The following is a 24,004-nucleotide window of genomic DNA, read 5'->3' as shown; positions in this document are numbered from 1 at the left end:
GTGTTTCGGGGTATTTACCCCTCATCAGCAGGGAATAGGCCATCTTCTTATCTTCTGGGGTTGCCGGTGGCTGCCAAATATTGCCAGGTCTAGTACCACACAGGGGCGCAGGTGCGGGGTCCCAGGCTCGTCAGCCCAACAGCTCGAGGGAGCTTTAAACATTTCAAAAGGGGGTGGGGTCGCACACCACTCACTCACCAGCGGGATCGCCCCTAAGGACTATGGTCAGTGTAGTTTAGTATTCCGCGATGTATCCTTCTTCGCCATCCCTGGACACGTGTTTCGGGGTATTTACCCCTCATCAGCAGCCAATAGGCCATCTTCTTATCTTCTGGGGTTGCCGGTGGCTGCCAAATATTGCCAGGTCTAGTACCACACAGGCGCGCAGGTGCGGGGTCCCAGGCTCGTCAGCCCAACAGCTCGAGGGAGCTTTAAACATTTCAAAAGGGGGTGGGGTCGCACACCACTCACTCACCAGCGGGATCGCCCCTAAGGACTATGGTCAGTGTAGTTTAGTATTCCGCGATGTATCCTTCTTCGCCATCCCTGGACACGTGTTTCGGGGTATTTACCCCTCATCAGCAGGGAATAGGCCATCTTCTTATCTTCTGGGGTTGCCGGTGGCTGCCAAATATTGCCAGGTCTAGTACCACACAGGCGCGCAGGTGCGGGGTCCCAGGCTCGTCAGCCCAACAGCTCGAGGGAGCTTTAAACATTTCAAAAGGGGGTGGGGTCGCACACCACTCACTCACCAGCGGGATCGCCCCTAAGGACTATGGTCATTGTAGTTTAGTATTCCGCGATGTATCCTTCTTCGCCATCCCTGGACACGTGTTTCGGGGTATTTACCCCTCATCAGCAGGGAATAGGCCATCTTCTTATCTTCTGGGGTTGCCGGTGGCTGCCAAATATTGCCAGGTCTAGTACCACACAGACGCGCAGGTGCGGGGTCCTAGGCTCGTCAGCCCAACAGCTCGAGGGAGCTTTAAACATTTCAAAAGGGGGTGGGGTCGCACACCACTCACTCACCAGCGGGATCGCCCCTAAGGACTATGGTCAGTGTAGTTTAGTATTCCGCGATGTATCCTTCTTCGCCATCCCTGGACACGTGTTTCGGGGTATTTACCCCTCATCAGCAGGGAATAGGCCATCTTCTTATCTTCTGGGGTTGCCGGTGGCTGCCAAATATTGCCAGGTCTAGTACCACACAGGCGCGCAGGTGCGGGGTCCCAGGCTCGTCAGCCCAACAGCTCGAGGGAGCTTTAAACATTTCAAAAGGGGGTGGGGTCGCACACCACTCACTCACCAGCGGGATCGCCCCTAAGGACTATGGTCAGTGTAGTTTAGTATTCCGCGATGTATCCTTCTTCGCCATCCCTGGACACGTGTTTCGGGGTATATACCCCTCATCAGCAGGGAATAGGCCATCTTCTTATCTTCTGGGGTTGCCGGTGGCTGCCAAATATTGCCAGGTCTAGTACCACACAGGCGCTCAGGTGCGGGGTCCCAGGCTCGTCAGCCCAACAGCTCGAGGGAGCTTTAAACATTTCAAAAGGGGGTGGGGTCGCACACCACTCACTCACCAGCGGGATCGCCCCTAAGGACTATGGTCAGTGTAGTTTAGTATTCCGCGATGTATCCTTCTTCGCCATCCCTGGACACGTGTTTCGGGGTATTTACCCCTCATCAGCAGGGGATAGGCCATCTTCTTATCTTCTGGGGTTGCCGGTGGCTGCCAAATATTGCCAGGTCTAGTACCACACAGGCGCGCAGGTGCGGGGTCCCAGGCTCGTCAGCCCAACAGCTCGAGGGAGCTTTAAACATTTCAAAAGGGGGTGGGGTCGCACACCACTCACTCACCAGCGGGATCGCCCCTAAGGACTATGGTCAGTGTAGTTTAGTATTCCGCGATGTATCCTTCTTCGCCATCCCTGGACACGTGTTTCGGGGTATTTACCCCTCATCAGCAGGGAATAGGCCATCTTCTTATCTTCTGGGGTTGCCGGTGGCTGCCAAATATTGCCAGGTCTAGTACCACACAGGCGCGCAGGTGCGGGGTCCCAGGCTCGTCAGCCCAACAGCTCGAGGGAGCTTTAAACATTTCAAAAGCCTGGGACCCCGCACCTGCGCGCCTATGTGGTACTAGACCTGGCAATATTTGGCAGCCACCGGCAACCCCAGAAGATAAGAAGATGGCCTATTCCCTGCTGATGAGGGGTAAATACCCCGAAACACGTGTCCAGGGATGGCGAAGAAGGATACATTGCGGAATACTAAACTACACTAACCATAATCCTTAGGGGTGATCCCGCTGGTGAGTGAGTGGTGTGCGACCCCACCCCCTTTTGAAATGTTTAAAGCTCCCTCGAGCTGTCGGGCTGACGAGCCTGGGACCCCGCACCTGCGCGCCTGTGTGGTACTAGACCTGGCAATATTTGGCAGCCACCGGCAACCCCAGAAGATAAGAAGATGGCCTATTCCCTGCTGATGAGGGGTAAATACCCCGAAACACGTGTCCAGGGATGGCGAAGAAGGATACATCGCGGAATACTAAACTACACTAACCATAATCCTTAGGGGCGATCCCGCTGGTGAGTGAGTGGTGTGCGACCCCACCCCCTTTTGAAATGTTTAAAGCTCCCTCGAGCTGTCGGGCTGACGAGCCTGGGACCCCGCACCTGCGCGCCTGTGTGGTACTAGACCTGGCAATATTTGGCAGCCACCGGCAACCCCAGAAGATAAGAAGATGGCCTATTCCCTGCTGATGAGGGGTAAATACCCCGAAACACGTGTCCAGGGATGGCGAAGAAGGATACATCGCGGAATACTAAACTACACTAACCATAATCCTTAGGGGCGATCCCGCTGGTAAGTGAGTGGTGTGCGACCCCACCCCCTTTTGAAATGTTTAAAGCTCCCTCGAGCTGTCGGGCTGACGAGCCTGGGACCCCGCACCTGCGCGCCTGTGTGGTACTAGACCTGGCAATATTTGGCAGCCACCGGCAACCCCAGAAGATAAGAAGATGGCCTATTCCCTGCTGATGAGGGGTAAATACCCCGAAACACGTGTCCAGGGATGGCGAAGAAGGATACATCGCGGAATACTAAACTACACTAACCATAATCCTTAGGGGCGATCCCGCTGGTGAGTGAGTGGTGTGCGACCCCACCCCCTTTTGAAATGTTTAAAGCTCCCTCGAGCTGTCGGGCTGACGAGCCTGGGACCCCGCACCTGCGCGCCTGTGTGGTACTAGACCTGGCAATATTTGGCAGCCACCGGCAACCCCAGAAGATAAGAAGATGGCCTATTCCCTGCTGATGAGGGGTAAATACCCCAAAACACGTGTCCAGGGATGGCGAAGAAGGATACATCGCGGAATACTAAACTACACTAACCATAATCCTTAGGGGCGATCCCGCTGGTGAGTGAGTGGTGTGCGACCCCACCCCCTTTTGAAATGTTTAAAGCTCCCTAGAGCTGTCGGGCTGACGAGCCTGGGACCCCCGCACCTGCGCGCCTGTGTGGTACTAGACCTGGCAATATTTGGCAGCCACCGGCAACCCCAGAAGATAAGAAGATGGCCTATTCCCTGCTGATGAGGGGTAAATACCCCGAAACACGTGTCCAGGGATGGCGAAGAAGGATACATCGCGGAATACTAAACTACACTAACCATAATCCTTAGGGGCGATCCCGCTGGTGAGTGAGTGGTGTGCGACCCCACCCCCTTTTGAAATGTTTAAAGCTCCCTCGAGCTGTCGGGCTGACGAGCCTGGGACCCCGCACCTGCGCGCCTGTGTGGTACTAGACCTGGCAATATTTGGCAGCCACCGGCAACCCCAGAAGATAAGAAGATGGCCTATTCCCTGCTGATGAGGGGTAAATACCCCGAAACACGTGTCCAGGGATGGCGAAGAAGGATACATCGCGGAATACTAAACTACACTAACCATAATCCTTAGGGGCGATCCCGCTGGTGAGTGAGTGGTGTGCGACCCCACCCCCTTTTGAAATGTTTAAAGCTCCCTCGAGCTGTCGGCTGACGAGCCTGGGACCCCGCACCTGCGCGCCTGTGTGGTACTAGACCTGGCAATATTTGGCAGCCACCGGCAACCCCAGAAGATAAGAAGATGGCCTATTCCCTGCTGATGAGGGGTAAATACCCCGAAACACGTGTCCAGGGATGGCGAAGAAGGATACATCGCGGAATACTAAACTACACTAACCATAATCCTTAGGGGCGATCCCGCTGGTGAGTGAGTGGTGTGCGACCCCACCCCCTTTTGAAATGTTTAAAGCTCCCTCGGGCTGACGAGCCTGGGACCCCGCACCGGCGCGCCTGTGTGGTACTAGACCTGGCAATATTTGGCAGCCACCGGCAACCCCAGAAGATAAGAAGATGGCCTATTCCCTGCTGATGAGGGGTAAATACCCCGAAACACGTGTCCAGGGATGGCGAAAAAGGGTACATCGCGGAATACTAAACTACACTAACCATAATCCTTAGGGGCGATCCCGCTGGTGAGTGAGTGGTGTGCGACCCCACCCCCTTTTGAAATGCATATGACTCCTAATTGCTGCACAGCTTTTGAATGATAGAGCACATTAGTTTCAGTAAATATTGTAAACTTTTCATGTGTCTCTTTCATTTTGTTGTGGGCATGTGTGTGAGGAACGAAAGGTGATGATAACCTGTTACAGCAACCCTTGAGTGAGTTTAGACTGTATTTTGGGGTGTCAATTCACTTTACTCTCTCGAAAGGTTAAGAGGGCCAGTGAGGCACTATTAGCTAGTCGGAATTAGGACCATAGAATATCAGTGGGTAGGGGAGGAGTCACCTTACTTTCGCTTTCAAATAACGTTATTTTGTCCTAAGCCATAGAAGTGAGTACTATAAAAAAATAAATAGCATATTATTTTTGGCACATGAAATTATCGAAGTTATCAGTACCCAGCTATTCACAACATAGGTTAAGATGACATCAATAACTACATTCAAATTCCTACGAAAAAATTCATATTATACAGTACAAATTCAATAAATAATTTTGAAATAAATCGAATAAAATGAATTTATTCAACATTAACCATCACTGGGTCCCTTGGCAGCAATGATAGCCCTCCTTTTGGCCCACATTAGCCCAAGAAATTTTGCCATAGCACATACATACAATGAAGATGTGTCAGAACTTAATATTCTTTAGGCAATCGTTTGGCTTGGGGTGCCCAGCATCCTACACACTGGTGCAGTCCAAATGTATTGGAACCTAGTGTATGCTGGGCAACGAAACAGCAAATGCAGGACAGTTTCCTTGTGTCTTTCACAGCATGGGCACTCTTCACAAGATAACATCTTCCATTTTACAGAAAACGTTTTGACAGGGAGTGTTCCTACTCTAAACTGGTGTTAAAGCTTCCTATCAAGAGGAAAAGTGATTATGTCCCAATACAACTCTAGAGCGGGTGAGGACTTGAGATTTAAGGACTTGCACCAGTGTTGCACCTCCCATCGCCCGCTCTTCCTGTTGAAGAACATGGGAACAATAATGCTTTTTCAGTATATCTTTTTGGTGGAACTGGGGTCACCAGTCCCCTAGGGTAGCATGGCACGAGCGGGTAGGCATCCGAAAGCACATGTGTTAAGCGATCATGCAGCACACACTCACACTGAGACAGAGACCTGGGCACGCAATAAATGACTCCACTCTAGAGCTTGTATAAAAACAAGTGATTTGTATTAGGATAAATAATCAGATAGATAGAGCAGGATCAGGGAAATCATAAATTCATTTAAAATACATGTGTCTCAAGACTTGCAATCAATATTGGATGAATAAATATCCGTTCTGCAATAAATATTAAATATTGGATCAATAAATAGTTAAATACATTTTTAGTGGGACACAGGCCCGACCTACGCCTTGCTTCTTGGTCAGTACCTGAAAGGAATACATCTCAAAGTCATAAGAACAACACTGCATTAAGCATCAATATCCATTTCCTCAGGTAAACAAAGGGACAGTTCCATAACAGAAACATCTCCCCGCTGTAGGAATAAACAATTCGTTAAGTGTAGTTCAAACATTTCCTTAAATATGAAACATTTCATTTGCCACAAAAGTATGTGGACGTAACTCTCCTCCTGTAATAGGAATTAAACATTTCATTAAGAATAATTATTCCATATAACAAGGTTGGGCATCCCTTTGGGAGAACTTCTCATTGGGCCCAGCTAACCATTGCATTAGCCAGCACTAACTAGGAGAAAACATTGCAATCTAGGTAACCATCCCCTTGTGCAGGTTTAACTGTATCAGGGCTACACCAACATTCCATCAGGGAAGTAGAAATCCCTACATTGAGCAGGTGTGAGTAGATCTCGGTTATAGCAGGGGTATGAGACCCTTCCCTGGGCAGGAGTAAACATTGCCTCAAATGAGGACAACACCTTTCATTAGGCATAAAGTATTTCTTTAGGCATCACACGCCATCCCATTACCTGATGCCTGAACAGGCAGGGCCTTCCCCCTATTAATCAGGAGCTTACAGGTAAAACATTTCCTGCAATAGAGATAATCAGTTTAGCAGAAGTAAAACACTTCACTGAGGGTAAAACATTTCATTAACCATTTCCTTAGGCAGGAATGAAACTCCTATGGCAGGAATAAAAACACGCCACTGCGGATAAAACATCTCATTAGGCAGTGTAACTATATCCTTATAGCATTAACGTTCCCCTACTCAGCAATCAACAGTTAACAACTCTTCAAGGCAGAGATAACCATTTTTAACAGGCAAGCCTGAGCTTAGAAGACTTGGTTTATGCATGTAAAGCCTTTTAGTAAATGTAAACATTTCTTTAAAGCAAGGAGCACCTCACCCCATAACTGTGGGCATGTGCTCCACCTTTCAACCAACATGAATAAATGTTTCATTAGTCAGCAGACACAGTTCATTATGCAGCTGTTGGCGTTTCCACCCCCAGGCCAGAATCAACATTCTAATTCCTACATTAAGCAGGCATAAACCTTTCAGCACCCAAGAGTAATCCTGTAAATAAGTAGAGGTTATAACACTGGGGCAGGGGTGTAATAAAACTTCTATAGTTCAGAATAATCCTGGTTCTAAGCAGGAATAACCACTTCAAAACTCTTCCCCAATCATAGGTAACATCCCCCTAATCAGGAGTAAACATTACAGGGAAGGAATCCGGCATAGGCATTTCATTAAGTAACTTATAAATAGAACATTACTCATTGCTAGAGAGCAACATCTCATTAAGCAAGCACAGGCCTTGCTTTAGACTAGTAAAACATTTCTGTTAATTAAGGTGAACATTTCAATAAGCAATTCAGTAAAGCATTCTCAATGAGCATTTTACTATGCCTTGGACTCCCCTATGCAGGGCTAAGCCATCGCAGGTGAACTCAGTATGTCTTTAGGCCTACGCCGGAACCACGGCCCAAACAGTTAATGAATGGCAAGCCTGTCCTCAGGTATAAACAGTAACTTAATGGCCTCCACGTCACTAGAGGCACATAGGGGCCAACAGGTGGGCACTTAAGGTCAAAAATACAGCATTTCTCTGGGGCCTACAAGAGAGCGCTTGGAGGCACAATTACAGCGCTTCTATGGGACATTCAAGAAAGCGCTTTGAGTGAAATTACAGCGCTTCCCTGGGCACTACCTCAGTTCCTCACATGACAGCGCTTGGCCACAGGCAATGCTGGGGACAGCGCTTCAGCAGGCAATCAGGTTTAGATAATAGCACCCTGCAGGTACAGCACTTCACAAGGCAGCAACCCCCTTCAGTACCTCAGCACTCTTCACAGGGACAGCAAAGGAGCGTTGGGGGAGCAGGGAATCAGCGCTTCAGAAGGCAGCAACTTCTAGAGCCACAGAAGTTCTTGGTGACACAGAGCTTCAGGGGGATAGCGCTTTTCAGGATTCACAGCGCTACGATATAGCAGGCAATTCACAGCAGAGGTAGCGCTCGGCAGACAGTTCATTCCAGGTAGCGCTGCTGAAGGGCACCACAGAATATAGCGCTTCAGGCAGGAATCACGCCCAGGATTCTAGCGCTTCACAGACAGCAGGATGCAGGGCTATAGCGCTTTGGCCCACACGAGGTGGGGGCAAGACCAGCAGGTCTAATAACATTCAGTTCAGGGTGCTGCAGTTCAGGCAAATATAGCGCTTCAGAAGGCAGCAACCCCCTTCTTTACTTCAGCGCTTTTCGTAGGGTCAGCAAGGGTAGCGCTAGATTTACAGGACAGGTGACACCCCAGTAGCAGGTTAGCAAGGGAGACCCCAAGTGACATCAGGAAGCGCAGGGTCAGTACCGCGCCAATACCTGTTTGCTTCTTCAAAAGTCCTGTGATGATTTAATTTCTTCTTAGCGATTTAGGTTTCTTGCGCCCTTGTAAATAGAAGCTTAGTTTCTTGTTGGCGTGATGTTTCTTGCGCCCTTTGGTTTCTTGTTTCCTTGAAGGGGGTTAAGTTGGTGGCTGGTGTTAGATCTCCTCAGCCAATCCCCTCAAGTGGTCCCTGGGGGTTCCCTGCCGCGGGGCTAGGTCAGAGGGGGGGTACAGAATACCTCAACACTTGAAAGGCAGCTCCTAGGCCCTGTCTCTTTCAATATCATAAGTCCCTGTCCTGACCCTCACTGCCTATCCTCCTGCGTAGGTTCTTCCCCAGGTCTTCCCCTCAGTCACTCTGACAGGGAAGTTTACCTTCCTTTCCTTATACAGTGCCAGTTGACAGTTGGCAGTGGCAGTTGGTGTCACCTCACCTGTTCCAGAAGGTTCCAGGGGGTTCTAGGAGGTTCCACCATTCTACCTGTGGGCAGGCTGGCAGGCTAAGTTGATACATTGTTTGGAGGGTTCCAGCCAGGCCCTAGCCACTAGAATGCGCCCACTAAACCCCGCTGCAGCAGCAGTGGTCAGTGGCAGCCATGTTAGGGGTATAAGACACCTGCATCTTAACATCAGTTTCACAGTACACAGGGCTTTCCTCACTACACAAGGCCTATACATTGTTGTTACCATGAGGGCATTCTGATTCAAAAAGGGAAATAAAAGGCGAAAAATTTTGGGGAAAGGGCCAAGTTTCACACTTTTGAAGGAAGCTTGTCCACGTCGGTGCACAGGCCCATGTCACCAAGGCCGATTTTCTTCAAAAGTCGCCTCAGCGAGGTGAGCCAGTGGGCTTTGTTGGCTTTATCCAGCTGAATAATTCCTCTAAAATGGCTGCCCAGTGGCTCAGTTCTGGTGTGGTCCAGAGCCTATGCCAGTATATAAGAGGTTGCAGAAGCGATTTCTAGGATACCTTTTACATGCCCAGGTCTATAAATAAGGGATACAGGTGGGAGGTGGGTGGGGGGTGGGACAGACGTACTAATTGGAAGCAAGCAAAGTTCTCTTACAAATTTGTTTTCAGATTTTGTGTGGTCTGTGATATCGCCTGACCCCTATAACTCAACGCCATACATGGCGGCCTCCAGAGCTTTTGCTTCATAGATTCTCAGTCAGATGCAACCAGCCTGGTGTTTGAAGCCCAGTGGTCTTTTAAAATGACTCCAATTCTCTGCCTATCTCTAGCCTATATCAAGAGGCATCCCTTTCTCCTCCTAAACAGCCCATAATCTTGCACGTGGTACCAGATCAAATGCTCACCGTACCAAATTGGCACCTATGGTCACAAATTCGACTAGCTAAAAGTGTCTTTCTTGCCCTAGTGCCCATTTGAAGGGGCACCAAAGGTACACCTGACCGGCCAGGCGACAACAACCATTCAAGGTCCAGTTCCATAAGAATGTGGATTCCTAAGAATCATAGAATCCGCTTGCGTTACAAATGGAGCGCTGGTAGGTTCAGCTGGCTTGCAAACGAAATAACCGTTTCGGAGGAACAAAAATAGGGCCAAAATGCCACAAATGAGGAATAACAGCAGTGGGAGTGCTCCAAATACACTGGAGAAAAGAGAATGGATAAAAGCTGGTATTACTCTAAAGATGGTTTGGAATAAACTGACTAAGCAGAATCCGACAGATTTAAAAAAAAATAAAAATGGGCAAGGCCTGCCATATTAGATGCATTAAAAATACGGTGCATTCACCAAAATGTAATGTGAGGTTAGTGTTTTACAGAACTGTATGTCATTGCATGTTCTTGCAACCTGTAATTCGAAAGTTTCTCGAGCAGATATCAGTGCCACTTCTTTTTGAAACAATAGTTCTTTGAGTCTGCTTAGCTTATTGAAATCTGCTTTCAAAGTGGAAATGGAAGGACACAACAAGCTATCTACAACTCCTTGCGAAGGAGGAAACAGGACGTTATTGCAAAAGGTGACGAGCTGGGAAACGGACAAAATGTAGGGAATCCCAGCTCGCATTCCATAGCAGTCCTGATCATTAAGCATTAAATGACTTCCATTTGAGAGGATGGTAGCAAATGGGAGTATTACAGGGGCTGTTATTCCTCTTCGATAGCAGGCCAAATTCACCATTTACGCATTGCATGCACCATGGATGGTCACACGCTTGCAAACAAGCGTATGTCTGTCTAAAGAGTCCCATTCAGCTCCAGTAAGGAAAACTTCTTTTATTTTAATTTAAATATTTTACTTATATTTATGAATGACATTGCACTGTATAACATTCCAAATCCGTCATATACATGTTAAAGCACGTCAGCGATATACCATTAGAAACCAATTATTACTTTCCACATCATAAAACTATCCGCATATCACATGCAGTGGTACATTTTTAAGCTCATCATAACTCTTGACGGTGTTCAACAACCTCCACTTACCCAGTTGATCACTGTACATTGCAATGCTCATCAATTTTTTTGATTAAAGAAAATTAAATTAAAGTCGACAATAAGTAAACTAAGAAACAAGTGAAACCTTTGGCAGTCCCCCACCCATGTTTGAGTAGTATAATTTTTTTTTGTCTAGGGTCTTACCTTCAGGGAGACTGGTGTATCTAGCTTTACATTTGGGTGAGACAGCCATTCTCATTTCATGTGGTCAATACCGGTGGGGTGTGGTTCTGGATTTGTGTGTGAATGACCTCGTTTTCATTCTGTTCTGCGTCAACGATATTCCTTCCAACATTTGTCCCCACACCATTCGGCCTCTCTCTGCAGTCTCATCGCCTGTCATTGCCCACCCCCCTGCCCCAACCGCGGTCTCCACTCACGCCACGCATACAACTATTATTTTGAAAAAAACTCCCACTTTCACACCAATTTGGCATCCAACAAGGAAGGATGCACAGATCTGCAAAACAATAATAGAGAAAGAAAGAAAACAAGAATATAGGGAAGGAAACAACAATTCAGAAAAGAATTACCCCATGCATGCTGCGTGAATTTTCGCACTGTGTGCGGGCAATTTAAATAGTGGGCGGAATTCAGACGGCCCCCGGCCGTCCTCCGCAAATGCCCACCGTAACTCATGACGGCCGGGGGCCGTCATGAGCATGCACGGGGTTAAAGAGAGTTGGGGGGAGGGGAAGCTGTCCAATAGCGATGCCCATCTCAGTTCACCCATTACTACGGGTAGACACCATTGTGGTGCTAGACCATTCAGAGCGGGGGTACAGTTGAAGATGTCGCATGTTCTCCAGTTCTGTATCATGTTCAGCCTCCCATATATGTTACCTTGGTCTGTGGGAAGGTCAAGGGTCTCCTCTACTACGCCTCCCAAGCTAGCTTTGGAGCTTGTGGCTGTTACTACAACCGAGCCACAGGATTAGGGGACCCAGGATGGAGCCCTAAAATGGTAAATAGGTCCTCACTGAGGAGATTAGAAGGGATACGTCCTCCCTATCATATACTCAACAAAAACAAAAAAGTATCCATTCTGGAACGAAGCTGATTCCTGCAGGAAGCAAAAAAAAGGGGGAAAGAGACACAAGGGGTTTTATCAGCAGTATGGCAATTGTTTACAGATCCACATTTGTGGGTGGGAAGGGAAAGAGACCCTTTTCTTAATATAGCCCTCACTCACTCTAGTAATGACATGCTTCATTATCGGGTTCACCCCAACTCCTATAGGTCGGGTGGGCTCAACCATGTTTATTTATTTTATTTATTTATTTATTTTAGAGGTTTTATATAGCGCTGGCTGGACCCGGGGGTATCAAAGCGCTTTACATTTTAGAGACAAGAAAGGTCAATAAGACAGGAGACATACATAGCATCAATGTATGTAAACAACATATAGGTCTCCGCCTGACAGATTTCAAAATGATAAATATGGGAAATAAGCACAACAAAATGTGTAAGATGTGATAAATCAAAAATACTAAAAAGGCACAAATTGAAAAAAGAGCCGGAAAATTGCGGAGTCGGGATAGGGAGGTTAGTGGTCCGTTAGGTTGGTAAGGAAGAGAAGCGGGAGGAGGAGAAGTGGGGGGGGGTTGGAGGGGATGCGGGCTGAGGGTGGACAAGGGAAGGGGGGAGCAAGGAGGAGTGAAGGTGGTAAACAGGGAGTGGGAAGTGACAAGGAGGAAGGGCGAGAAAGGCAAGGGAGAATGCATCTAGGGTCGGACAGATGTAGCCAGTGGAAGAGAACAGATATGGATTAGGGTCCCCAGTATTTATTGAGGAGATGTAGTTTGAGTTCTTTTTTGAAACTAGAGTAGGAAGGGTTGCAGCGAAGGTCAGTTGGAAGGGCATTCCAAATGCAAGGAGCGTTGCCGGAAAAGGATCGAGACTGGGTGGTTTTCTTTTTTAGAAGGGGGGGATAAGAAGGAGGGTGTTAGTACTTCTCAAGGAACGAGAGCAACCGGCTTTAGTGAGTTTGCTAGCGAGGTAGGTCGGTGTATTCAGATGGAGAATTTTGTGTGTAATGCAGGCTGTTTTGTAAGTGGATCTACCTTCAAGGGGGAGCCATTTAAGGGTTTTAAGGGCAGGGGATATGTGGTCGAATCGCTTGCAGTCTGAAGTAAGCCTAGCTGCAAGGTTAAGCACAGATTTAAGAGGTGCTAGGTGGATCTTGGGAATTCCGGTGAGTATGGCATTGCCATAGTCGATGCGAGAAAGAACAAGGGATTGGACTGCTAGTTTGAAATAATCGATCGGGATGAAGAGCTTCATTTTCTTAAGGTGGCGGAGAGTGAAGAGGGCTTCTTTGGCAGAATTATTGATGTGTACCTTGAGGGTTAGGAGGTTGTCCAGGGAGATCCCTAGTGATTTGACTGAGGAGGACAAAGATAAGGAGCAGTTGAGGGCGTTAAGGTCAGAGATCCATATCTGAATGGGGAGCTGGTTATTTTTAGGGGGAAAAAGAAGAATTTCAGTTTTTTTAGGGTTGAGTTTGAGGTGGTTACTGTGGAACCAGGATTGAATCTTGATGAATGTTGTTGAGGTGAAGGATGTCAGCATGAGTTTTAATCTTATAATAGAGTTGGGTGTCGTCAGCATAGAGGTGGTAGTTGATCTCGGCTTGTTTAAGAATGAGTGTGAGGGGTTCCATGAAAAGGTTAAAGAGAGTGGGAGAGAGGATGGATCCTTCTGCGGAACTCCTAAGGAGATGGAGGTAGGGTTAGATTGGCAATTTTGGATTTTGATTTGTTGAGAACGGTGTTGTAGGTATGAGGCAAACCACTGAGTCTGCCCTTCAGAGATGCCATCAGAGAGGTTTTGGATACTGGAGGGAAGGCCATTCTGGTTATGCTGGATTTGTCAGCGGCTTTCAACACCGTCCCCCATGAAGGTCTCCTTTTAAGACTCCAGGAGATCGGTTTTCGAGGGACGGTGTTGAATTGGTTTAAGTCATTTCTGACCGGCCGCCGGCAAGTGGTCTGGGCACCCCCGTTTTCCGCTGAAATGCCGCCGCTGGGGGTGCCGCAGGGTTCTAATTTGAGCCCTGCGCTTTTTAACATCTACATGGCCCCCTTGGCGGCGGTTGCGGAATCTTTTGGTGCCCAGATCATAACCTACGCTGATGACACCCAGCTGCTCTTTACATCTAATAAGGGCAGGAATTTCGACGGTTCGCGGATTAGAGACTGTTTGGGAGCTGTCTTTGCCTGGTTTCAGCGCCACAGTTTAAAAAGCAATTCCGATTAAATCGGAATTGCTTTTTTTTGGATGTCCTCCAGATCCTGGCTGGAAGACCTGGTGGCCTTCAGACATGTTCCCACCGGATGTTGCTTCTTCTAAAGCCAAAAGCGTAGGCGTTGTGGTAGATGATGGCCTCACCTTTGGCCCCCAGATCATTGGACTGACTGGTAAATGCTTCGGCCTTCTAAAGATGCTGCGGAAATTTCTTCCGCTGCTCTCGCTGAAGCACAGAAAGATCATCGTGCAGGCCTTGATAGTTCGCGTCTGGATTACGCGAACGTTCTCTATCTTGGCCTGCTGAAATATCTTTTGGCCCGACTGCAGATTGTGCTGAACTCTGCAGCTAGAGCCATTTTTGGCATCCAGCGCAGAGCTGGAGCCACAGAGCTGCTAAAGAAACTGCACTGGCTTCCAGTTGCTAAAAGGATTGCTTTCAAGGCACTCACTTTCGCCTATAAGTCCCTTCATCGGATAGGCCCCAAGTACCTTCAGAAACGCTTGACTTTTTATGTGCCTCGCAGGACGTTACGATCTGAGTCTCTATTCAAAGCCTTGACTCCCTCTATCCGTCTGACTAGAATCGGAGGACGTTCCTTTCGATTTCTAGTGACCTAAGGCTGGAATGACCTGCCTGTTTTCCTCAGGAAAACTGATGATTTGCTTTCCTTTAGAAAAGGACTCAAAACATGGCTTTTCACCCAGTAATTGGTTTCTGTTTTTTTTCTTTTCGTGTCTGTTGTGCTATGTTCTCCTTATTCCTTAGGCTCTTTGCCAAAGCGCCGGGACACTCCTTGGAGTAGCCGTGCGCTATAAAAGAGCATTTTTAACATAACATAACATTTGTGTGTCGTACCATTCAGGCCGAATCGATCTCTAAGAACATTTAGTAGAGCAGAGTGGTTAACAGTATCAAACGCTGCAGAGAGATCAAGGAGGATCAGCAGGCTAGATTCACCATTGTCAAGTGAGGGGTGGATGTAGTCAACAATGTTTAGTATGGCGGTTTCAGTGCTGCATCCTTTCCTAAAGCCAGATTGGAAGGGGTCTAGTAAGTTAAAGTGTTCAATGTGTCTATCTAGTTGGAAAAGGACACATTTTTCTAGGGCTTTAGAAAGAAGGGGAAGGTTGGAGATGGGACGAAGGTTATTGAGGTCGTTTGGGTCTGCCAAAGGGTTTTTGAGAATGGGGGTGATTTGGCCTACTTGCAATGAAGTGGGGACACAGCCGGTGGGAAGGGAGCTGTTGATAATAGAGGTCCAGGAAGGGGTGATGATGTGTTTGAGGTTTTGGACAAGCTTGGAGGGGAGAGGGTCTTTGGTGTGGGAGGAAGGCTTGAGTTTGGAAATGATGTTAAAGACGTCTCTTTCAGTGACTGGCTGGCAGTTAAGCCACGTGGCATTATTTTTAGTAAGAGAGTTGGGATGATTGGAGTCAAGGAAATTGGAGGGCAAGGGGGGCTGAGGGAGATCAGAGTTTTGATGGGCAGTAGTGGGTGTAGGGGGAGTTATGGTAGAGGGTGGGATATTAAGAGAGATGTTCGGATTGGTGGGAGGGATCACAGTAGAGAGGAAGGATTGCTCAATTAGTTTAATTTTGTCTGAAAAAAAGAGAGCTATTTCTTCAGATCTAGTCGTCGAGACCAGTGGGACAGAGGGAGCGGAAGCAGTTTGATTGCGCACAATGTTCAATAGTTCTCTTGGCCTATTCTGAGCTCGATCTAGTTGTGACCTGAAGAAGGAAGTTTTTTGTCTAAAGATGTGTTTTTTGTAGAACGATGTAGCAAGTCTGAGGCGGGTCAGGTTAGAAGGAGACGGGTGCTGTCTCCATAATCTTTCAGTCAGTCTGAGTCTACGTCTTTCATTATTTAGGTCTGTGTTAAACCACGATTTGGAGGGGATATTTCTTTGTTTTTTTTAGTTTGAGAGGGGCAAGAAGGTCAAGGGTAGCAGTGACAGCTTTGTTATATTGTTCGGTTAGTTCATTCGTGTTAAGGGAGGGAGGGATAGCGAGAAGCTGGGTATGAAGTTTGGATTCAAGTAAGTTGGGAGGGATATGACTGAGATTTCTGATCAGTTTCATGGGTTTAATAGTTTTGAAAGGAGGGGGGGGGGGGCAGAGGTGGTTATGGAGAACAGGATAAGGTGATGGTCTGACCAGTCAATGGGAATGATGTTAGATAGGAGGGCTAGATCTTTGCTGGTTATGATAGCGTCAAGGGTGGCTCCTTTGGAATGGGTTGGTGACTGACCGATTTGTTTGAGGTCATTAATTTCGAGAAGGTCAGAGAGGAGGGAGATTGAGGGATCTTTAGTATCATTCCAATAGAAGTTAAAGTCTCCCAGGAAGATGTTTTTAGATTTGGAAATTGAGGATTGGGTAAGACGGTTAGATAGCTCATCAATAAATGGGTAGTGATTTCCAGGCGGATTATATATACTGTGAAGGGGGAGGTGGGGGGGGGGGGGGAACCCTGTATTTTGAGTTCGGCTAAGAGGTATTCAAAGGAGGCATATTCGGAGTTATTGATAAGGGAGAGCTGTAGTTCGTCTTTAAAGATGATAGCTACAACACCGCCTTTTCGGATGAGTCTATCTTTCCTAATGATGGAGTAGCCCGGGGGTGAGAGTATGTCAAGAATGCTAGTAGAGTGGTCATTAAGCCAGGATTCTGTGAGGAACGCAATGTCGATGGATTCGCTAAGGATGGTTTCAGAGATTTCTATGGCATGTCGGGCAGCGGAGCTGCAGTTAACAAGCATGCAGGTGAGGGGTTTGGGAGATGGGAGGGCATGGATGGAGGTGAGATAAGGAGGAGGTCTAGGTAAGACATGTGGAAAGGGGAATACGACTAGTCCCCAATATGACGGGGATGTTTGAGAAGGGGGGAGGCGTGTTCATGGTTGATGGGTATCGAGGGTAGGAATTTTGAAGGTCGGAGATCTCTCGGTGAGAGAGGGTGCAGGTGGTGCGGAGTGGTCTTTGAGCCCGGCAAAGCAAGGGAGTTGTTTTCCACAGTTTGGAGGTGGTGGGGTTTATTAGACCAGGGCTAGCTGTGTTTCTTCGGGGAGGGGGATCGCTGGATTTGAGGTTGAGGAAATCGTTCCTAAGACGAGAGAGATCTCTGGTAAGAGAGGTGGAGGGTATGGGGGGCTGTTGGTGGAATTGGAAAGTTGGATGGCCAAGGATCTAAAATAGAGTTCGAAGGTGTTAAGATGGGGTACGGACGCTTGGATGAGGATGTTACCAGTTTTAAAAATGGAGATATTGATTTCCCCACAAAAGGTTGGAGAGGGAGTGGTGGAAAGTTTGTCGCCATGGGGTATTTTGGAGGTTTTAGTGACTGGGAGGTGTTGTGCGAGAATTCTTTTCTATTTAGAGGGGCGTTTGGAGTAGGGCTGTAATAGTTGTCAACAATAAGTGTTTCCGGATTTCGAATGAGGAGGTTGTGTTTGAGTTTTTTTCTAGCGTGTTTAGAAAGATTGGGGGGTACGGAATGGACCAGGAGTTGGGACCATGTTTAGATAGAGAGAGATCCTGGGAAGGGATATTGAGAGGAGGCATAATGGGCAAAGGAAATGTAGGGGAGAGGAGAGTCAGATAATACTCTAGGAGTCAAGGGAGAGGCAGTGGGGGGAGAGACTTGGGAAGGGAGGAGTGGAAGGACGCAGTGTTTGTAAAGGGGAGAATTCGGCAAAGGAAAATAACAAAGAAAGGGAAAGTGAGATGATATGAGAGAAAGGGGGCGGAGTCAAGAGAATATGAGTTGAGTAAAGTACGAAGGAAGTGAGCAGAATAAAGTGCAGCGAAACAAACAAATCACATCACCGCTCACATATGGGGGGAGCAAAATTAAAACAATGTTGAAATATCCCCAGCAAAGCAAACAATCAATCCCGCAAAGAAACACAAGGTGAGGATCGCTAGTCTCAGGAACAAAAATACCGGGTCATCTAACTGCACATATTCTCAAGTTGGGTGCATTGTTAAAAACAGTCCAACGAATCAAATAATCATAGCACAAATACACAAAAGGAGGTCATGGGCCATAGTGTAAAGAAGGGGATCAGATGAGAAAACCTAGAGGGCTAGGAAGGCAAAGGAATAGTAGGCTGTATCGAGGTTGACAAAAAAATCACTACAAGATTGACAGTGAAAGATAACTAAAGGAGTAAAAAATAAGACATATTATAACTGTCGTTAGTTAGAAACATCAAAAGTAAAACCATAAAAAGCATATGAGGGGTAGATCGAAAAAAATTAACAGGACATGTAGGATAAAATAAATATTAGGGACGAAGTTCAGGATTAGGCCACAAGGTGGAGCTCCAGGCTAAAGGAAGGGAGCAGTTTAAAATTCACAGGAAAAAATAGATCAGGAGTGTTACTGTTGAAAAAAGTGGCGTTGTTATTCTAATGGCAACGTGTCCATCTTGAGGGGCCTCGAAGTCGTCAGAATCTTGGCTTTGGCATCATTTTGTACGGCTAGATTGGATCACGCAATTTCGGTGTAGCTGTTACTAGTCCATTCAAGTCAGCGTTGTTTCGCTCCTGGAATTCACCCTGCCACTATAAATATTAAACCCCAATTTAAAATTTAAAATTTAAAATCAGCGCTCCCAGAAAGAGTCTTCTCTTGAGTTAAACAATTCAATTACCTAAACAACTAAGGCATTTCAGGGCTTGGCGAGGAAGGCCTCGCTTGGTGCCGGTGCTGAGTTTCAAAGCTCAGCCTGCAATCTCCGCTCGGAAACCAGTCAGCTAATCTCGTGAGTCCTAACTCACAAAATCGAGTGAGCTGAGGCGTGTTAGGGAGAGCGGGAGCAATGTCGGTTCTGAAGCGCTGAGCTGTGACAAGGCAGTGCAAGAGAGGCAGGTCTCACCTTGAGTCGGTGTGGGATCAGCACACCAATAGCAATTTTATCCGGTGGGGGGTCATCGCACAATCAGATGTTGGTCGGGCAGTCGGGTCATCAGTATCCAGCATCATGGCGGTGAACTGGGCCTGGAGAGCTGTGCGGTGAACTGGGCAAGCCACGGAAGGAGCGGAGCGCTGGAACGTTCCAAGGCGCCTGGTAGATCACAGGCACTCGGAGGAAGCGGAGATGATCAGTGTACTCCCAGGCACTCTGTGGCAATTAGGAAGATTAGGAAAATGCTGCCGTTTTCTGCCGAAGGAGATCAAAGCAGACCAGCAGCTGGGTCGGTTGTCACAGGTCAATCGTTGGCCTACCGCAGGAGGAGAGAAACAAGCGGCACATTTATCAGCAGGGAGGCGGCATGGAGCAGGGGGAAAACTTCAGTGCGGCTCATCGGAACAGAGCTGCATCCCTGATGTGACAGGGGGCCCAGCACACACAGCCTCTGAGCAGAGAGCACAGACCCACTGTTAAGGTCTCCGTGGCAATTCAGGCCGGACCCCTGCAGGCGGATTAATCGTTGGGCGGTCAGAGGCCAGGAGGAGCGTCGGGTCTCCAGCTCGAACGGCGAGGTAGAGAAGTCCTGGAAGGAGAAGCCCGTGGCCTGCGTCCTCGAGGTGGAGGAAAGGTTAAAAAAAATGGTTATAGGGCTAGAGGATGTGATGGTCCTATGACCCTAGACTAGAATACCAAAATGTTTCTGCCCTTCTTAATGACCTAGAAGAGGTCCTGGGCTTTCGTCAGGGTGGGATGCGATGAAGTCACTTCCCTCGAAGACGTGAGTGAACGTGAGCATGCAACTTGAATGTGTGATGGTATAAGGGTATTGTGGAACAAGTCTAATACTTGCCACTGCTTTCAAGAGGAATTACCTGTAGAAAAAAAGAGACTGACACATAGAACAATTTGTAGCATATGTACTGAAAAGCCAGTGGAGACGTGCTGTTGCCGTGAGACTTCACAGTGCTGTCCCCTAAAGAGAAACATGTGGGTGCCTGGTATTGATATCCAGGAAAAGTACACAAGAAAAGACTGTGGTCTGATGGCCTGAAAGGATTCATACCAGTGGTCCTCAGGCAAAAAGGCTAAAAATGTTAAATCAAACATGAGGTGCATGGATTGAACGTGCATGCAGTTTTCCATTCAAACTACCAACTGTGGTTGATCACATTTTCACAAACATACACAACTTCCTTGTGATGCATCAAAAGGCTCTCAATGCGTGGTTTTCATGGGTAGTTATTAGTGATGGGTAGCACTCACCCCACATTCTCAGGGCATCTGCTCCCAAAAAGGGCATGAGAGGGAGGCCTTGAAGTTACACACTGAGGGCGAAAAACATATTGCCAGGTTGGTGAGGAAAGTGCTAAAAATATGAAGGTATTGGTAATTTCCTACATGAGTTGTTTGATGCCTTGCGCCTTGTAAAAATAGATCTGGCACTTACTTCGTCAAAGGTCTATCCCTGCTTGCAACCTACTTTGTGCTCTGCTACCCTGCTAGTCCTACGCGTAACTGAGACTTCCCGGTTAAAATATCCTCGCTTACTTGTGCACAAAGGATTGACAGCTCCGTATTGGACCACACCTGATTGCAAATGCTATCCGAGGAATAATCCGGATGCGGAGGCTTGGTCCTGAGCCCTCGCGGGTTGCTGAACTCTCTTGGGAGTTTCAGTCCTTGATGCCGGGTCAAACCGCACGTTTTGCGGGGGCACAACAGCGGACGTCATGGAGGAGGCCATTTTCCGAAGAGGGAACCTCGTGGAAGCCTTCGAAGCCTTCGAAGGCTCCAGGCCACAGTCCTCTGTGCTCGAAAAGGTTCATTTGGTGATATTTGTTTATTATAACACCTTCTCAAAAGCCAGGATTTCCTACCACTAAAGCCAGGATTTACTGCCACTAAGACCTTTGCAGTCTCTCATTCAGCTTGTTATGTTGATTGGTCGATTCTGGGAGACCTTCTGCCCTCACTGCCAGAGTCTGTTCTCACGAATTCCAGCAATCCATCCCTGCGCACAACCACTCGTGTTGATTGCGAGGCTTTTCTGGACCGTCTGTTGCGGCTGGTATTTTTCCCTCCCATGACAATTGAGGGTCCCTGAGCCGCTCCCCCCCATGGTAGATCATCCTTTCATCCCCATGGACCTCTATCCAGTCCCAGGCTGCCTCTGGGGTTCTAAAGAAGTGGACTTGATCCTCGTGGAGAACCTTCAATTTTGCAAGGTAGAGGAGAATGTACTGGAGGTTCATGGCCTGCAGCTTCTGTTTCACTACATTGAAAGATGCTCTCTGCTGCTGTACCAAATGAGTGTAATCTGGAAATATGCAGATTACATGATTTCGAAAGGCTGGATCCCCCTCACACATAACTGCCTTAAGGATGCAGTCCCGGTCCCTATAATTTAAAATCTTTGCAATCAGTGTCCTGGGCAGGGCACCCTGTGGCGGCACCAGCGCTCGGTACGCCTGCTTACTTACAAATATCTGAGAAAGTTCCGCATTGGGTAGTGCCTCCTTGATCCACCGTTCCAGAAAAAGTTCTGGGTCTTTTCCCTCTGCACCCTCCAGGAATCCTACAAAACGCAGGTTGCACCTTTAGGAGCTCCCCTCTACATATTCGGCCCGGTGTTCCAGGGCTGCTATTTTGAGAGAGGGGTGTGAGTTTTCTTTAATGTTGAGACTTTGTTTTGTAGCTCACTAACACTTTGTTTTGTGGCTGTGGAGCATTCTGCAACAGTGGGAAGGTCTGGCCGCAATAGTCCGATTTCCAGCAACATTGCATCTATTTTGTCTGAGCTGGAAGTCTCTATGGCTGCCTCAGTGGGTTCTGGCCGTATGGCGTTGCCCCCGCAGAGAGTTCGGTCTCGAGGCCCCTCCCATTGAGCTGTGTAGTGATCCATTTTCATTTGTTACACCCCTCTCTGTGGTCAGTCCTTGCCCATGATACAGCACTTTACCGGGCTATGGGGCTCTCGGGTGACACAACATTTTAGGGCTATCTTCGTCTTCCGCGTGATTCGCCGCTGCTATTCTGTTGAGGCCTCGCCAGGTCCCAATCTGAACAATCAACAATGTCCGTGTTTATGACCCCACTGATTCCTGTTGTGTGGAGTCTGCACAAGAATGATTATCTCTTCACCCAGGGTCTGTGGGCAGTTCGTAAGTCCAAGAAACAGTGTAGGATATCAGCTGCACTCGGCAATGCCCTAGCTATTGTATTCAAGTTCCGTATGTCCCCATGTTAGTCTGCCTTCTGCAAAGAGTGAGTGCCTTATTATATTAGTGTGATGTTGCAGCTCCTGGGGCACTATGGGTGCCTGTTGCCGGGCTGCACACTTTCGGGGGGGGGGGGTGAAGGGCAGGAGTGGTAGGTGTCTGTCTCTGTTCCTGCAATCTTGGTCACATCCCCAACGGGTCGCCAGGTCAAAGTTCTGTTGGGCCAGGGGCGCATTTCCAGTTGCGGGGCATCCCTCCAACCCCCACCCCCACGGCCTATAGGTCCCTTGGGGAGGGGGAAGGTGAATTCTGTCTTGTGCCTGTGTCCACCATGGTTATCCCAGGTTCTCATTGGGCTCTACCCCACCTGTCACATACTGGGGAGTCCCAGGGTTGCCCCTCCTCCTGCCTCGCTGGGACGTCTCACCTAACATATCCCGGTTCGGGTCTGGTGAAGATGCATACTGCCTCCTCTGTACTTCAGCCTCTCGGTGTTGGTGTGCAGCTTCAAGCAGCCACCTCCTGGGACCCACTCCGCTCACCTCTTTGTGCTAGGGTACCTGGGTCTGCCTCTCGTGCGTCTCTTGGCCTCTGTTTCTTGTAGTGTCGGTCTCGACACAGCGAGACCCTTTAAGACTCCAGGCCCAATTTCAGGCTGGTCATGCCAGGCCCAAGCGCCACTTCTCACCTCGCAAGACTTTGGCCCACCTCCCTTGCCTGGCGTCTGTCCCACTGCAGGCGAGGCGCACAAATCTCGTCCCGAAACTCCTTCAAATAGGCCATGGCGCCACTCCTCCGGCCGGCCCATCTCACAAGCCACTATGGTCCCCCGAAAACAATACTCCATATGAAATACTGAATGAGAATTTTTGGATGCACGTTCAATTCTGACTAAAATGAATGGATTATCCTGTAGATGTATATGCCTGGACAATGGGGAGGCTGTGTGGGAACATATACTGGGCATATGCATTGTTACAGTCTGAACAAGGAACACCTATAGTGGCACTGAGAAAATATGGGAAAAACACCTTAAGCTTTACTTTGAAGAATGACAATGAGTTTTGGATAGCTGGCATGAGACACGCAGTGTCACAAACACAAAATTGGTCTCTCATAGTATCTTATATCACCTTTAATGGTACCCTTCCAAGATGAAGATATAGGAGTCTCACAGTCCCCTAAATGCAGGTGGATCGGTGGAAAAGATAGTCCCTACAAACAGTACATGTATTATGCGAATGTCCTAAACTGAAACTTCTGGTGACAGTCAACAATTTAGATATGAATGTTGAAACTCAACCAAGCCGTCTAGCCAGTCTAACTCCCTTAGGGTCTGAAAATGGACACTGAAGGGTTCCAAATTTAGCACAGAAATGGAGAAGGGCAGTATTAGCATCATGAGACACTGGAATGAACACAATTATGTAGAGAAAATGAGCAGATATAGTGATTGAATGCATATGGAAAAAGTCTTACATAACCATGGAGGAAGGTAATAGCCTTAGGATGGAGGAAGCTTTCATTATAAGATAAACCCCTACTCACTTGCTAACCTCCATAGCAGAGGGTACTCATAGATTCTTTGAAATAATAAAGTAGAAATAGTAGAATACTGTGTGGGCCTGAACAGGGTACGATGCAGAGGTTCCTCATGCACATTGAGACATTGAGAAACTTTTTCAGAGTTTGAGTTATTGATATCAGATTATGGAAATTCATACAATGGACTGTAAAATGAGAAAGAAGACACCCTTCATTAAAGTTATCAAATTGGAGCATTTCTTCCAG

General features: G+C 47.8%; 1 protein-coding gene and 1 pseudogene across 3 annotated transcripts in view; one reads left to right on the top strand and one right to left on the bottom strand.

The window, feature by feature from the left end:
* LOC147716939 (E3 ubiquitin-protein ligase RNF113A-like) overlaps positions 1-24,004 on the top strand; it is a 419,377-nt gene that overhangs the window by 267,256 nt on the left and 128,117 nt on the right. The gene's annotated exons all lie outside the window — the stretch shown is intronic.
* On the bottom strand, positions 6,092-16,159 carry LOC147716940 (uncharacterized; annotated as a pseudogene).

This window comes from Lissotriton vulgaris, chromosome 5, assembly GCF_964263255.1.
Source record: "Lissotriton vulgaris chromosome 5, aLisVul1.2, whole genome shotgun sequence".
In the NCBI taxonomy this organism is placed as follows: Eukaryota; Metazoa; Chordata; class Amphibia; order Caudata; family Salamandridae; genus Lissotriton; species Lissotriton vulgaris.
The sequence above is the reverse complement of the archived record's forward strand: the minus strand, read 5'-3'. Positions and strand labels throughout refer to the sequence as shown.